Genomic DNA, 11,897 nt, shown 5'->3' with positions numbered 1-11,897 from the left:
AGAAAAACAAAATCAAACAATAATAATAATAATAAAAATTTGTTTGTGAACAGTACTTCGAGATGAACAGTACCTCGAATGTACAGTAACCTCTTTTTTCGTACTTTTTTTTTAACTCCTTGATGAAAGAAGATGATTAAATTACCAACAACTCAACGAAACGATGAAAAGAAAATCAAGAACGAAGAACTAAGAAAGAACAATTAAAATAGTAGTAGAAACAAAGAAAACAAAATTGACGACTCGAACAAATAAAGAAAAGATATAACCTTCAATTAATTTCGAGCCAAAGCTCTGATCCCAACTGATGCGAACTCCGTAGCAACGTTAACTACGAAACTCACAACGAGATTGACGAACCCAAGAAAGCCAAATTAATCCAAAGTTTAGGATTAACCCAAAAGAAAGTCGAACAAAAAAATCCAACAAGAACGACGCTTGAAAGACCCCTTGATCACGTAATCCAAGAATTAAATCCGGTTGTTTGAATGCCACAAGTTAACACTTGATAAGTTCGAAGTTGTTCAATGAAGAACGATGAAGAGAAGACAATACGCCTCACTTTAATTCAATATCAATAACGTCAAAAGTTTTTAACAATTGAATGAAAACTCTTATTTATACTAAACCTAAAAATTAGGTAAAAATCGTGCAAAAGTCAATCATAATCCCCAAAATATGGAAAATAATAAAAAATTAACAAAATATGGAAAATTGCCAAAATTAGAAAATTCGCCAAATTTTGGTCTATGCGGCCGCATGGTGCATTTTCACGCGGTCGCATGGTTCAACCAAAAATCCATCTTGAGTTTCAGTATGCCTCCATGCGGTCGCATGGGTGTTTTCGCTGTGCGGTTGCACATGCTTATTTTCAGTCTTCGGTTTCGTCACTTGATAACAAATTGATCCAAGTTGATTCGACCCTCTACCCAAACATGAAAATTGTTCCATTTTGAGTCCCAAACATGGTTCCATCGATGGTTTCTTGAACAAGTAATCCCATCGCTTGTTTCACTTGCTTTGCGCTTGATCGCGGCATTGGCCCGCCATCGACTATCAATGGATCTCGTCTCGCACTCGCCTTCGTCAAGCTCGACTCCTGGATCATGTCATTACGTATATTTTGCCATGCTTTCTTCTTTATCCATTTACATTATAAGGTCTAATATCCATAATTTGCAATCTTGCAGGATGCCGCCTAAATGAACATCAAAAGGGAAGGGAAAAGTCAACTCATCATTGGACATCGAACATACAAGACAGCCCGAAGTGGGTGTTATGAGATTTCTAACTCTAGACACTGTAGCCTGGTACTCAACCATTATTAGCCATTGGGCACTACTCCCAAAAAGGCCTGTCAAATTGGATGATTTCCTCGGGTTTGAACTAATTACATTAGTCCAAATTTTTGAATGGGAAAAAGTAGTAGAGCGAACACACCCAGTTTATGAAGGTTTAGTCAAGAAGTTCTATGCAAATTTCAACAATGAAATAGACATTCCAAGTTCAGAACATCTGCATCAAACATGGGTAAGGGAAAAATGGATTATGTTCTCACTTGAAGTAATGCACGACTACTATCAGCTATCCTGGAACAACGTGGTCCCCATAATAGATGATTTTATTAGAATGAGGTGACCGAGATATTACTTGGGCATGAAAATGCATGGCCCCTCTATATTGCTGAATGGTACCAGATTGAGCTCACACCGTCTATAGCTATTCTATGGCTATTTATGTGCCACAATATCGAGCCTACCACACACCAAAGACATTTACTAATCCAAATGCTAGGTTCAATTTGGGGGCCCATAATTGATCTTGCCACCTTCATTTATAATCAGATATATACAATCGAAACATGGGGACAAATGGTACTCACTAATCTTTTCGAACCTAATCAGCGATATCTGTAGGGCCATGGGCATTACCATCACATCCCGGGAAGCACCTAAAAAGCCTAATCCCTTCATCAAGTGCACCACATTGGAGGCTCAAGACAGAGCCAGGGATAAACACGAGGAAAATGTGGGGAGAGATCAACTTAGATAGCAGTAGGCCAAGCCAGAAGAGGCGCTTGAAGACATGAAGATGCCACAGGCTCCATTACCACATGCTGACATGGACACACATTACTGAGACAGATCTTTTCCACCCTGACAAGCTCCAGCTGTGAGATTTAGAAATTTCAGCAAGCATTCAGGGCCATGAGTACTAATATAGAACGGGTGCGGAATGATATGTACGCCATCCGAAATTTTGCATTGGATGCCAGTAGAGAATCCCTTGCAGCATGGAAGGAAATTGAAATACTGAATGGGTAGCTAAGTATGTCTGTGGGCTGGGTAGACTGTATCCATTTGAGAGCAAATGAGATCTGGGATTGCCTAGGTAGCCTGGAGACTAAGGTTTGGGATATATGAGCCGAGCTAGCCCGAGAGTTGGAGATGATAAGGTAGATCCTGACTCGACTATCTCCACCACTAGGAGACGACATCGCAGGTCCCAATTTTCTACCACCATCTCCATACTGATCAGAGGAGTACCAGTTATCCCATTTTTATGAATGGTGGCAAAATTTTGGAATTGTGGCATCCATTTTTCATTGCATTGGTCATACTCATCAATAACTATATTTAATTACTACATTGTGTGTGCTTGTCAAGTGTTAAAAAAATAAAAAAATTGCATGTTTTATTCGTTTTTACAATGTTTTTGTGTGCTTATGTGGGCTTGATATCCTTGTCGGCTATGATATGAATATTGGAATAGGTATGCATTATGAACTATAGATATGGTGTGGAATTTGATTAACCTTATACTTGATTATATGATATTTGACATTCTTTACGCATGCACTCATGTTTGACAAGTTAGGTTAGTGATTGGGATCGTGAACAAAGTAGGAGAAAATCGAGAACCCTTTATTATATTAACCCATAAACCATTTTTATTGTAGTTTGAAGATGGTTGAACAATTATAGGGAAACTTTGAGATAAGTGAGGGTTCCGTGCATGAATTTTATAGTGTGGATTACCTAGATCAATGAGATGAAGATTAGGTGAAATTCTTAAGTTGGGGATTGGTTTTGGAAACTCGATGTCTAGAAAAACAAAGAAGGGCATAAAACTAATTTGTGTGAAAATATTACTTCTCTCAAGGCCTTTATGACTGGAGCGAGTAAGTCTTAAGTGCATTTTGAAACTTGATTCCCTAAAACCAACTGCTTTGGGAGTCATTGGCCCAAAGCTCGCTACATGGGTCATATAAAAAGCAAGAATGGGAGAAGTTAATAAAAAGTCATTTAATCGAGCCTTTATAACTCCAGTGAATAATCCTGCAAGGGTTTAAAATCTAGTACCCCAAAGCTAACCGATTTGGAGTCATCAGCTTAAAACTCACTACAGGGGTTATATAGAAAGCAAATGAGAAGATGACAATTAAAAAAAATTAGAAAACAAGTGAATAAAAGACACAATAACATGAAGAAAGCCCTTGGACATTTGGTTGATGAAACTACACATTTGATGCAAGGCAAGTAACTTAAATTTATTTTTAAAAGTTGAAGCAATCAAAATAGGAGAGCCTCTACTTGTTGACATGTGAACTTTAATAGTGGGACCTATCCAAGCTAAGAGAGCGAAATGACTGCAGTTATTTAAACTCCCAATGAGTGAGTGAAAAGAATAAGTTTAAGATGTGCATTTCTCGAGAGAGGAAATGATATATTTGACCACCATGGGTCACGAATAAACCAATCATAAGCTTGATATGTTAACATGAGTTTACACACATGTTGAGTTTTGCATATGACAGGTAAATGTTGATTTTATTCTTGCACTATTTGAAACTGTTTCTTGTGTTGATTACTGAATTCTAATCCTAAGACACGACAGGTTGTCAAGTCACGTTTTGTGTAGAGTTAAATTCACTATTTTGTTTGAGAACAAACAATAGTTCAAGTTTGGGGGGTTTGATAAGTACTTTTTTACCACTTATTCGGTCCGCAAAACATGACTAAATATCGATAAAATTGGTTGAATACGGCTTAATTCTATGCAATTTCATTTTTCAGGATTATATTGATGGATAGGATGGAATTCGTGAGACAAGATATGAAAATGACCAAACATAAGAAGATAAAATTTCTAGGACCAAAGTACAAATAACCAAAAGATGACTCGAAGGAATAATCGAGGAATTGAACGAGCTAAGTGCCAATTTGGAACTATAATGGGAAACTAGAAGAATGAAGAAAATAGGCCAAAGTGGGAGAAAACAATGTTTAGGGACTAAATTGACACACAATGGAAGTCTACTCTACCCTGCAACCGGATGGTAGAGATTCTATGCGATCGTCCATTCACAGGCAGAGAATTCAGAAGCCCATTTGTATTCAACTATGCAGTCACATGGTTAGTCTCGAAAGCGAGAATTCCAATTTCCTTATACGAGTAAATTTCTTATGAACCTAATCGGAGAAGTGATATAAAAACCTAAGAGCCATCAAATAAAAAAGAAAAATGCATTAGGAGAACAAAATAACACGTCTTGGAGGTGGTTTTGCACCACAATAATGAAGAGAAACGCGAAGATCGACAGGATTACATGCCAATTCTTACACCGTTGATGTCTTTTTTTAAAGCTTTTGTGTATTTTGTTAGTTTCTCCATGCTAGGTTAGACTTTTATGTACTAGGAGATCGATGAACCTTGTAATGTGAATTTTTTATTTATTGTTTTACAATATTGACTTCAAAACACGTTATGGAATTTTTTGAATGGTTTATATATAATTAATTTCTTCCATAATTATGTGCATATAATTGTGTGAATGTGGTGACTTAGTTCATGCATTTGAGAAAAGGGGAATAAGTTCGACAGGATATAAATCATCTTAGGGTCCAATAGGGGATAGAGATATACCTCTATGCCTTGCGTGAATCTTTAAATGCTCACAAAGCCCATACATTCTTGTATATTTGCACCTATCATGGAGACATAGGCTGGCGATATATGAGAGTAGGTTTAATATTACTCGAGATAGATTTTGGATAGAATTAGAAGCATTCAGTCTTCAAAATTTTAACGTGTTGTCAAATTGTGGAACTATGGTTAAAAGTGAGCATTGCTTAGGGATTCGTGATCCTAATACATTTTATATTCGTTGATTAAATCAAACTTACATTCAAACATCCATTTTGCATTTTAGTTCATTTGATTCATACATATTGCATATTTAGTTTAAGTCAGGGTTAATTTAAATTACAACAAATCATGTTTGAAAAATCGGTTTCGGTTAAGACCGAGTTAGGTAAAATTAGACTATTCAATCTTTGTAGGATGACATTCGTACTTAATTTTCCACTTTATTACTTGTTATGAACTGTACGCTTGCGGATTTAAATCGAAATCATTATTTCATGAACAAAAGATAAAGTACAAAGTTGTTTGATCAGCATAAGGACTAAAAAATATATGCATAAAGTCATATCTAAGACTCCGGAGTAGGCAGTGCTGGAAAAGTGCATCGAATCAAGTATAAAAGGCATTTTGCGAAGCATGCATTACCTCATGTTGAGCATTGTAATAAGCATAAAAGGCATCTTGTTGAGCTTGTATCGCACTTGTTGAGCTTGTATTGCATCTTGTTGAACTTGCAGTTAATAAAGCATCCTACCAAGCTCGTTGAATAAGGAAGTAAGATGTCAATGCATCCGCTGAAGAGATTGTAGTGATCCTCAGTAAAAGTAAAATCGCCAGTAAGTGAAGAAGCATTCGATACCGAGATGTCATGTGGAGGACTAAGAACTAGTTGTACTTGTCACTATGATCATTGCCAACCTCTTCATGATCACCTTTGAAAGATAAAGTCGAAGGGCCAGAGTCTGGATCAAATCCCTTTGTATAGGCCACACATTGCCATGTTTCTTGAAAATTTTCTTTCGTTTAAAAGTATGAGTGTTGGTAATATCGGCGGGACAAAGTACAATGAAGATCTCGCCATTTAAAGAAATTTCAAAATGTTTAAAAATTTTAGTAAGTAGCATGCCAAAAGGTAAAACCTTTATACGAGTGACAGAATGGATTATTTTCATGTGTGTACCAATCACAATTGTTGGAAATATAATTTTCGCCCGACTAAAAAAGAGTCAAGAAAAAATAAGTCGAAATGAGTAACTTCATTAAGGTGACCTATTTAAGGAAGAATAACGTGGGCAATGATAATGTGCAAAACTTTACAAGGTAAAGTGAGTTGGTTTGAGCTAAGCTTTATCGAATGTTCAAATTTTTTCCAGGTTACTCTACAACATGCAATGTTAGAATTATAATCTTCAAAGGTTGGGTAAGTCATATGACAAAAAATTTGATTCTCACATTCTTTGAACTCAATGAGAGACTATAAAAGGGCTTTGGTAATTGTAATTCTTTTCCTTTGAGAAAACAAGAAATGCTACCCTTACAAAGAGTATAAACCATATTTTTGTAAAAATATTTCATAAGCTTAGGATATTCATTTTCTTCCATGGATGCAATCAAGACCCAATCCATGTTTACAAAGAATTCTTCTATATGAAATGCTGGTGCTTGAAGAGTAAAATTTGAAAAATCTACGATCTTACCAATAAGGATAGGTGATTTATCAAAATGATTTTCTAGCACCTCGACTTCGTCCTCCGATAAAGAACTTGGCAGCCTCTCCCTCCTTGGTTTCTTTCCCAACATTTTGACACTTAGCTCGATGAAAGAAAAGTGGAAGAAAAATTTAGAAAGTGGTCTACTGTCAAAATGAGAGAAAAGAAAATGGCTATGGAAGAAAAATGGGGGTTTAAATAGTTTTGAAAAGAAAGAGTAATGAATTTTTGAAATCTTGGTGAGATCTTGTGTTGATCTAAATGGTTGACTTCTCATTTTGATTATCACAAACAAACTGTGTTTATTTCTCTAACAAATTGAATTCGAGTGTTGATAGTGATTACTGTAAAATTGACAAAAGTAAAGACACGAAAATCGAGATCAAGATATGTGCACATTGACAAATGAATTTGGCATTTGATGATCAACATGGAAACAAAATTGGCAATTGACGAATATAGAGACCAAAATCGAGCTTTCACATATCAATCACTTTGGAGAAAAGATCGATCATCAAACTTCAAGACATTAGATTTGAATTAATATGTAAAGGTAAAACACTTCAATTCCTAGTATCGACTATTGCTCAAAGGAATTTTTATGCATGAGAACAAATTCTTGTCACAAAAGAATATTTGCATAAAAATTAATTTTAAAGATAAGTATATTGACTGGACAATCAAATATATACAAAACACTTATCTTTACAAAATAAATAAGAAAATCCTTCAAAAACCTACATTGATCAAATTCATCACGAATGAAAAACGTCGGGGGGCATTTCTGCCCATCCGAAAGTCTGGAAACCCAACGGTCACATTTTTACCATTCTACCTCTAACTCAAATAGCTAGTTTTTTAATTGTCTGGAGCCCAACCAAACATCCGGATCATACGTCTAGATGTTCATAAGTTTTTGACCGTTTTAGTGCTATAAATACCACTTCCCTTCCTCATTTTGCTACAACTCTCCTTGAGCATTTAAGTAAAGCTTTTATTGATCTCCACCACTTTATTTTTCACTTTTTAAATGATCAAAATATTTATTTCTTGAAAAACTTTTGATTGATCAACTTTGTGAAAATCAATTATCTTGTAGAAGTTTTTCAACTAACACTTGAGTTGTACTCTTTGCTATTTATTGAAAGTGATAGTCTTCTTATGTGTTGATACTTAATTGCGATCATATCATTTATTAAAAAAGAAGCCTTTTCCGTAACATCATTTTTCTTTTTTGATTGTGGGTTGTGTTGAAGTCCGAAAAACTTCAACATTGTAAAAGGATCAGTGCTCCTTGTTTGTAAGTCATCGGAATTGTTGTAAGGGTTAGATTGCATCATAAGTTAACTAACAATAGCGAAAAAGACCTTACTCATGATGGAGAGTTTGGCAACGGGGGATGTAGATTGTTGATTGGATCGAACCGCCATAATTACATCATATACACATTTTCTTCCCTTTTACTTATTACTTTCTTATTTTTGCTATCTTACTTGCGAATTAATTTATTTGCTATTTTTTTAACATTACGATCATTTTCGAAAAAGTATTTTAAAATAATCAATTCATTCCCTTCTTGGTTATCTATTCTTGGGCCTTCATCTTGAAGATTAATGGTGGATATGGTGAATTTGGAGGTAGATCTATGGAGAGGAAGAAGAAAAGTGAGAGAAATTAGTGAAAAAAATGAGGGTTTGAAGCGTTTAAAAAATGAAATTCCCAATAACCCAATCAACTAGAGGTCGTCCATTTTTATTTTATTTTTTGCTAATTACTTTCAAACTTTCTAGGTTTTCAGTTGACCACTTTTGGTCAATTGGAGGTTGTCCGTTTTTTCCCACCATACTAAACTAAATATATAGTATATAAAAAATCAAGTACACATAGTATGAATATAATTTAGCCATGTATCTTGAACTCATCAAAAATATTTAAACCTCTTCAAATATGTGAGAAACAATCAAGTGCTAGAGGTTTAGTGAAAATGTAGGCCAATTGATTTTACGTATTCACAAAGTCTAATACAATCTCCTTTTTGAGCATGATCTATTAGAAAATGATGTCTAATCTGAATATGCTTTGTTCGAGAGTGCAGAATGGGATTTTATGTTAAGTTTATGGCAATAGTGTTATCTCACATGATAGGTATTTGAACAAATGATAAGTGATATTCATTAAGAGTTTGTTTCATCCATAGGACTTGTGCACAACAACTAGCGATTGAGATATATTCGGCTTTGATGGTAGACAATGCAACCAAATTTTGTTTCTTACTAAACCATTACACAGTGCAAAGCTTAAAATGTGACATGTTCCACTAGTGCTCTTACGATCAATTTTGTAACCGGCTCAATCGGTAGCTGAATAGTTAAGTAAATCGTAATGAGTGCCGTTTGAATACATTGAAATCTAGTGCCACTAAGATATCTATTTTTTTTTACAGTACTAAACTGTGATTCTTTAGGATTACATTGAAATCTAGCATATAAACACACACTAAACATGATATCTAGTCTACTTGTGGATAGGTAAAGAAGAGATCCGATCATACTTCGATATTTTGTTATCTTAATGAAAGTGACTTGATCATATTTGTCCAATTTTATGGGTGAGCTCATTGAAGTGTTCATAGGCTTAAAGTCTTCCATTTCAAACCTCTTGAGGATGTCCAAAATACACTTATTTTGACTAATGAATATCCCCATTATTAGTTTGTCTAATTTGGAGTCCAAAAAAAATTTTTAGTTCTCCCATCCAGTGTTCTAAATAGCGCACCAATTTAACTTTTTTTACGCATTTGCCTCACCTAATCTCACATTGCCTTTAGTTTGGCATCAACGCATCGTCACGCATTACACTTTTTAGAATACTGCTCCCATCATGCTAATTTCGAACTCTTTACTCATACATTTGGAAGATTCGTTACAAAGAGAAATATTAGTTGTACCAAAATATAATACCATCAATATTAATTTGAACGATAATCATATCATTCTTTTTGGTTTTGATGAAAATGGTGGTATCCGTTTTTTCTATTGAAAATCCATTTGAAAAATAGAAATTTGCTCAGTCTTTCATACAAGCTTTAGCCTTTCTAAGTTTAAAAACATAGTCCAAATACTTGTGATCTTTAAAATCGGGGGTTGCTCTACAAAAAATTCATCTTGAATAGACCCATTTAGAAATACACTTTTAACATTTATTTGATAAACAGTAAATCCATTATAACAAGCAAATGCAAAAAGCATGCGAATAGATTATAACCTGACAACCGGTGTAAAAGTTTTCTCATAATTGATTTTTTTCTCGATTGTAACCTTGAGCCACTAATCTAGCCTCGTTACACACAACTATTGCATTTTCATTTGTTTTATTTCTTAAAACTCATTTTTTATCAATGACAGTTTGATCATTTGGTTTAGCAACTAAATCTCAAACATGATTTCTTTTAAATTGATTTAGTTCTTCTTGCATAACTAATATCCAAAATTCATCAAACTACTCTTCTTTGAAATTCTTTGGTTCAATTTGAGAAATGAATGCACAACTATTAAAATGATTTCTAGTAGAAGCTCTAGTAGTAATACCTTTGTATCGGTCATCAATAATAAGTTCTTTTGGATGAGAGGAAACAAACTTCCATTATTTTGGTAGTGTAGGATCATTTGGTACTTCAGAAAATTCTATTTTCACTTTGTTGAACATTTGCTTCTTTCTTGTGTTCATTTTTTGGATCTTTCTTAGTTTGATCTTGAATACTCATTTGTTCGAAACGAATTTCCAATTCTACGTCAATAACAATACCTTTTTCACAATAACGAGTATTAGTTTTATCAAAAGTAACATGTTTAGATTCTTCAACGCCTAGAGTTTTTTTGTTAAAGACTATATGCTAGTTGATAAATATCATAGAAAGATTCCAATATCAGATTTTGAATCAAATTTTTACAAATTTTCTTTTATGTTCAAAATAAAGCATTTGCAACAAATACTATGAAATAATGATATGTGGAATTCTATTTTTCCAAAGCTTATAGGGAGTTTTAGATTTATTTCAACTAACTAAAACTCTATTAACAATGTAGCAAACAGTGTTAACGACTTTGGCCTAAAAGTATTTTGGCAAGCTATTTTTATTAAGCATAGTCCTTGCCATTTATTGCAATGTTCGATTGTTCCTTTCTACTATACCATTTTATTGAGGAATTTTAGGAGCCGAGAAATTATTTTCCTATCCATTTTCATTTCAAAAATTATCAAAAGCGATATTATTAAATTATCCACCTTGATCACTTCTAATAATTGTAATGGAGTATCCTTTTTCATTTTGAATTTTTTTTACAAAAATGTTTAAATATATTCAAAGCTTCTTCTTTCAGATTTAAAAAAAGGATCCAAGTAAATCTAGAAAAATCGTCGACAATAACGAATGCATAATGTAGACAACCAAAGCTAGTAGTTATAGATGGTCCAAAAAGGTCCATGTGGAGAAGTTGTTGTAGTTTTGTAGTTGAAGGGTATAGTTTAGGTTTAAAAGAGCTTTTCACCTTTTCCCAAATTGACAAATATCACAAATTTTATCTTTCTTAAATTTTAAATTTGACAAGCCATTGACAAAATAATTTTTGAATTTTTTTTTTAGAGAAGATCCATGCTAACATGACATAATCTTCTATGCCATAACCAAATATCATTTTTTAAACTTGATAAAATAATTTCACCACTTTCATATTCGATATTAATGATATAAACATCTTTACTTTGGCTACCTATAAACATCATATATTTTGATGTAGCATTCTTAATCAAGGATTTAGTATAATCGAATTTCATATGACATCTTTTATCACATAATTGACTAATACTAAGCAAATTATGTTCGAGGTTATCTACTAATAATATTTTCAATCGAAGGGAAAAAAAATGATTACCAATGTTCACAATTCCAATTATTTTTCCTTTTGCATTATCTTCAAATGTGACATGGCCTCTATCATTCTTTTTAAAATTTGATTGTAGCATTCTATCTTTGGTCATATGCTTTGAGTATCTATTATCTAAGAACCATTTTCTTTTTATCTTCTTTGATACCTATAAAAATAATTTATTTTTTTAGCTTTGGTATCGATACAAGTTTGGGTCCTTGATAGTTAGTTTTAATGGACTCTTGAATCCACTTGTTGTTACTTTCAAAGTGTAGTCTCTTTTTTAGTAGACAAATACATTTTTGAAAGATTTTTGTTTCAAGAATGGTTTATATCC

Source organism: Olea europaea, unplaced genomic scaffold (assembly GCF_002742605.1).
Source record: "Olea europaea var. sylvestris unplaced genomic scaffold, O_europaea_v1 scaffold1811, whole genome shotgun sequence".
Classification (NCBI taxonomy): domain Eukaryota; kingdom Viridiplantae; phylum Streptophyta; class Magnoliopsida; order Lamiales; family Oleaceae; genus Olea; species Olea europaea.
The sequence above is the reverse complement of the archived record's forward strand: the minus strand, read 5'-3'. Positions refer to the sequence as shown.